A 6549-nucleotide genomic window follows, 5' to 3' on the forward strand; every position below is an offset into this window, starting at 1 on the left:
AGACGGACTAGACGTTTGATGACGAAAGAGACGATGGAGATACTCGCTCAAGTAGGAGTCTTGAGGCCATTTCTCCTAAAAAAATTCTACGTCTGATGCAACCCGTCGATATTCAGAAAACACTACCACGGGAAGCTGCGAACAAACAGAACACCGATGTGACCAACTACAATAGCTTCATGCGTCCACACACAAGGCGTGTGGATCAGCAGCGAAAAATATTGTCAAATGGAAGCTGCCATCTCAGAGATCACAACAATGTATTCTATGCACGTATTTCAACGACACTGGCAGTAAAAGTTAATAAAACTCTGTTTCATGCTATCTTTCTGTATATACTCCGTCTTATGTACATATTCATGACGTCAATCTTGTAAACATTTTGAGAGAGGGTACATGGAGGGGTGGAGTCCTTGGATGGGTGACCGTGTTTGGCAGCTTGGTCTCCTGAGAGTTTCAGGACTTCTCAGTCCTGCCCCACACCAAAGTACACGTAATACATGTGCTCTCACCTTAGGCAAGTGAGTTTGTTCAAAATTGCCTCTGTTCATCCAGCAGAAAATGGGTACCCGGTGGGATTAGTCATGTGACTAATAACCTAGCGTCTCACTGGCAGGTTGGGTTACCCGGGGTAATAATAGTCAGATTGTTAGCGCTATGAGCATCCACCAAGTGATTGAAGTTTAGAGCATTATGAATGCACAATTATTATATGATTAGAAAGTAGTGAAACCACATCTGCCCGTTCTTTTCCTGAGATTTAGATGATATTTGAACAGGAAATATAAGCGCCCCCACTCTTGTTGTTACTGGGTATCATTATGTCTGTTGTAGCTCTCGTAGAATCTGGACCCCTTCATGTGCCCTCATACACCAAGACTCCACTTGCTTACGGATCGGATAGTGTTTCTCACACTATGAATAAATATGTATGCATGTGATGTTGTGTATAATTTGATATTTTGTTATAATGTATGTTTGTATCATGATGATGGTGCTAATATTGCCTAATGGTTGCATTTCATAATACTGTTGATGAGATTGATGACGATGATAATATGTATGTTGAAATAAATGAATGAATGAAAGAAGTCCACAGTGTCAGTTTTATGGGTAGCCTGATTAGACAGGGAACAACTTGCCCTGTACGCTCATTCATGTGTGTCCTCTAATCCCAGGTAATCCCCCTGCTGGCTGCTGGCAAACTGGGGTACACCCATCGTCGTCATATGAGCGAACTATTTTTAAGTACGACGTGAAACCCCATTTCACCTCACTCACCAAATAGGGCCGGTAAGGGTTCCAGTCAAAAACAGACAAACCGATGGCTGAAGTCTTAAGCATGATGAAATAGACAGATAATTGTACACGTGACACACCGTAACCACCGAATCCACACAAGGATCCCATAAGGATAGTGTGTCGGGTGGGATCTGGGTGGGGTGAAGATACTTGTGAGGAAGTGAGCTTTCGTGATATTATTCGTCATGCAGTAACGGCTGTTCTTTATGAGTGAGTGAGTGAGTTGAGTTTTACGCCACACTCAGCAATATTCCAGCTATATGGTGGCGGTCTGTAAATAATCGAGTCTAGAGCAGACAATCCAGTGATCAACAGCATGAGCATCGATCTGCGCAAATGGGAACCGATGACATGTGTCAACCAAGCCAGCGAGCCTGACCACCCGATCCCGTTAGTCGCCTCTTACGACAAGCATTGGTTACTGAAGGTTCATTCTAACCCGGACCTTCACGGGTTGTGTTCCTTATGACAAACCTGCACGTTCACTGCGTTAGAATGTGAACAGGGCGTGTCTTTTTTCCACGGTGGTTAAGTATATATTCCTTCACACAAACAAGTAATCAGTCCAGCGTATTCGTATCTATATCGACTAAAGTTGGAACCAAGATGGTCGAAAATATGGGTCGTTATCTTTGCGGAAGTCGATACTTTGAGTATAATATAGAGAGCATCGGTGACACAATAAGCTTTGTACAGTCGAGTCTTTCAGTGTGTCAAAATCCTGTGATTGTGAATTAAAATCCCATACTTGACTGCATAAAACAATGACATTCAAATGCCTAGAGCAAACAACTGTATCACGTGCTTTGGTGCAATATTAAAAGCTGACCACTCACTCACTCACTCAACCCGTGAAGGTCCGGGTTACAATGTGCCTGCAGCAACCTATGCTTGTCGTAAGAGGCGACTAACGGGATCGGGTGGTCAGGCTCGCTGGCTTGGTTGACATATGTAATCGGTTCCCATTTGCGCAGATCGATGCTCATGCCGTTGACCACTGGATTGTCTGGTCTAGACTCGATTATTTACAGACCGCCACCATATAGCTGGAATATTGCTGAGTGTGGCGTAAAACTAAACTCACTCACTCATGATTTTTCAAACAATAAAACAACAGCAAACCTTTTCCGTAAAGATTATTTGCACCATCAACCTTCATTGCGTAGGCTTCTTTTTTCACTTTCATCTTGGAGAAGTGACATTCATCAGCAATAGCACAACACAGATCATCATCCCTTTGGAGACCCAGAAAGTCGGATAAAGCGCGCACCGTTGCAACTGGATCCTGAATAATAAGAACGTCATAGTTAAACCTGCACTGTTTACACCTGTTATACCACATTTACGTTCTGTTCTATGCTTCGATTGTCTTCATGTGGTCCAGTGCATAGGGCTCAGGTCACAAATTAGTTGAAGATAAGCAACGTCGAGAGCAGAGAGTCATTATATTTGTGACCGGATTTGGCAGCTTGAGTCCTGAGAGTTTATAGGACTTCTGTACTGTCCCACAACGAAACACATGTGATACATGTGGTCTCACCTTATGCAAGTGAGTTTGTTCAAAATTGTCTGTTCACCCAGCAGAAAATGGGTACCCGGTGGGATACGTCCTGTGACTGAAGCAATCTAACGCCTAACAGGCAGCTTGGGTTATCCAGGGTAATAATGCACTTGCTATTCATTGTTAGCGCCATGAGCATACTTAGTGTGGAGTTTGGCGCTATATAAATGGACACTATTAATAATCCCGAGTCGCCCCGGTTATGTTTCATGGCCTGCCAGAGCCACACCTGAGCACGTGGTTTTCATCAAAGCGGTAGGCGTGCTGCGTACTCCGGGTTTTGCTCCCACAAGCTGACACGCCGTGACGTCACTAAAACACTGTTCATAATATTCACTCACTGTATCCACCATCGTGCGGGCCTGTAGTATTCACTCACTTCGAAACAATTTCCTACATTTAACAAGCCGAGAATGTGTATGCATCTATACCAGTGTGAGCGAATGCACATCTTCTCTAATAGTCTAACCTTTTGGGTGTCCTCGTATAGCTGGTAGTGAACAGGTATGTCTGGGTTTTCTTGGAAATATTTCTCAGCATCCCGGGCGTGTTCAAATATTCCATTTCTGTTTACTGCAAGTCAATAAAACATACAATTTAACATATCCACTGTTGATAACCCTCAATGTTTTCCGTTAAGCTGCACATTAAATTGTGAAAACTTCTTTCCTAAACCCCGTAAACGTGATCTTTGTATCGTTCTCTTACAATACGTATAAATGTGAGATAAGGTGATGGAACTCACAACAATCCAACATTCTGGGCCCCGTTTCACAAAGCTCTCGTAAGCCTCAGATCTCGTAACTTTTCTCGTAGCTTTCGTACTTCCTGTACTGTAACATTGACTTACGACGCTTGTAGCGCTACGAGAGCTTTGTGAAACGTGGCCCTGGAATTTAAGTTTCGCCAGGCTCTTTACCGTTTCTACCGTTGATATACCATTTTAGGAACCTTTTCCAACCGACAATTTCTTTATCAACATACGTATTCAATTGTTTTAGCTTTCACAATTATTCTAAACCAAACCTTCACACCAAATTGTAAAAAATGGCCGCTTTCTAAGCAAACATATTCAGGACGTCTTGATGTTCTGTGTATTTTCTTGTCCATTTTCAAAGCAGAGCAACCTTTCAGTTTCCTAGCGACTCCAATACAACTGAAGATGTGTGACTTGTCAGTGCAACTCCTGAGGAAGTTATTATAACTCTTAAAGAACGTAGGGGAACCTGAACTTGGATAGGAAGCATGAGCGTTAACAAACTTTTCAAAGACAGACATCTTGTGAACGCACCACCATTTCTCTTTACATCCCTAAACACATCCCATCGGGTGCACGTGAACAACGCAGTAGCCCCATACACGTGCACGGGTTTGTCATTCTTCATTTTGACGGTTTTTAGAAAAATCACTGTAGACCATTCATTTTGACAATCATCTTGCAGCACACGGTTGTTAGTGTTTGTTTCTAGCCGACTTTTGTTTGAAAATGAAAATCGTGCACACGTCATACACCAATCATGTTTAAAGAGCGATTACTGTACAAACAACTATGGCCATAAGGAAGTGCAAGTGGTGATGCACTCTCAAAACATTCATTATTATCATATGAACATGTATTGACTCCAGTATGTCTCCCAATTAAGTTCCCATACCTTTTTGAAGAGTATATTTACTGGCTTCAATTTTAAGCCAAATGTTTCCAGCTTCCCAAATCCTAAACATTGCAGAAGAAAGAGTCACTAACCCCTTTGCTCCAAGAACAGCTGGAGGAAGTCTTCAAATGTTCCGTTGTACACGTTCCCACCGGCATCCCGATGGCCATTTGGCCAGGTGCATCCTATACAACGACACTGCCACGTCTTTGGGGTCGCGCATCGTGAAGATGACTCGGCACTTCTTCTCCTTCAGGTCCAACGGAGCTTGCGTCAAGTGAGCATGGCAGTTGAGGACTCGGGGCGAGGCTTGTTTGTCAAGGTCGCCAACAGTGGCAAGTCCTAGGTAGTCCTTAAACCGGGTGATGGTCTCAGCTTTGCCATTGATCAGCATGCAGGTCATCTCCCATATCCAATGTCCGCCTGGATCGAGAGATGAAGTGAGTGAGTGAGTGAGGTTTTGTATCTTACTATATGTTAGTTCACTCCGTGGGTGATTAAGGCAAGTGTGCCAAACATAACATGGATGTGTACCCTGCATGTGTACCCAACATAACTTGCATGTGTACACAACGTAACAGTCATGTGCACCCTACGTAACTGTCACGTGTACCCAACATAACTTCCATGTGTACACAACGTAACAGTCATGTGCACCCTACGTAACTGTCACGTGTACCCAACATAACTTCCATGTGTTCACAACGTAACAGTCATGTGCACCTTACGTAACTGTCACGTGTACCCAACATACTTGCATGTGTATCCAACATAACATGCATGTATACCCTACGTAACAGTCATGTGTACCGTACGTAACAGTCACGTGTACCCAAAATAACATGCATGTATACCAAACATAACTTGCATGTGTACCCAACATAACATGCATGTATACCCAACATAACTTGCATGTGTACCCAACATAACTTGCATGTATACCCAACATAACATGCATGTATACCCTACGTAACAGTCATGTGTACCCTACGTAACAGTCATGTACCCAAAATAACATGCATGTGTACCCAACATAACTTGCATGTGTACCCAACATAACATGCATGTATACCCAACATAACATGCATGTGTACATAACATAACTTGCATGTATACCCAACATAACTTGCATGTGTACCAACATAACTTGCATGTGTACACAACGTAACATTCATGTGTACCCTAACATAACAGTCATTGCATGTGTACACAACATAACATGCATGTGTACACAACATAACATTCACGTGTACAAACATAACTTGTATGTGTACCCAACATAACATGCATGTATACCCAACATAACTTGCATGTGTACCCAACATAACATTGCATGTATACCCAACATAACAGTCATGTGTACCCAACATAACTTGTCATGTGTGTACCCAACATAACTTGCATGTGTACCCAACATAACATGCATGTGTACACAACGTAACAGTGCATGTGTACCCTAACGTAACAGTCACGTGTACCCAACATAACTTGCATGTGTACACAAAGTAACAGTCATGTGTACCCTACGTAACAGTCACGTGTACCCAACATAACTTGCATGTGTACCCAACGTAACAGTCATGTGTACCCTACGTAACAGTCACGTGTACCCAACATAACTTGCATGTGTACACAACATAACATGTGGGTAATAAAGCAACAGTCATGTGTACCCTACGTAACAGTCACGTGTACACAACATAACTTGCATGTGTACCCAACATAACTTGCATGTGTACACAACATAACTTGCATGTGTACACAACGTAACAGCCATGTGTAACATAACATAACTTGCATGTGTACACAACATAACTTGCATGTGTACACAACGTAACAGTCATGTGTACCCTATCTAACAGTCACGTGTACCCTACGTAACAGTCACCTGTACCCAACATAACTTGCATGTGTAACCAACATAACGTGCATGTTTACGTAACATAACTTGCATGTGTACCCAACATAACTTGCATGTGTACCCAACATAACTTGCATGTGTACACAACATAACTTGCATGTGTACACAACATA

The 6549-nt window shown here is 42.6% G+C and overlaps 1 long non-coding RNA gene across 1 annotated transcript in view; it reads right to left on the bottom strand.

Annotated features, from left to right (window-relative positions):
• LOC124256634 overlaps positions 1 to 3400 on the bottom strand; it is a 16817-nt gene extending 13417 nt beyond the window's left edge. Inside the window, exons 1-2 of the long non-coding RNA XR_006893015.1 lie at positions 3333 to 3400; positions 2425 to 2587 (exon numbers count right to left, since the gene is read on the bottom strand). This is a non-coding gene — a long non-coding RNA (uncharacterized LOC124256634). The remainder of the gene's footprint in view (positions 1 to 2424; positions 2588 to 3332) is intronic.
• Between the last annotated feature and the right edge of the window lie 3149 nt (positions 3401 to 6549).

Source organism: Haliotis rubra, unplaced genomic scaffold (assembly GCF_003918875.1).
Source record: "Haliotis rubra isolate DU_JTF1 unplaced genomic scaffold, ASM391887v1 Scf632, whole genome shotgun sequence".
Lineage (NCBI taxonomy): Eukaryota > Metazoa > Mollusca > Gastropoda > Lepetellida > Haliotidae > Haliotis > Haliotis rubra.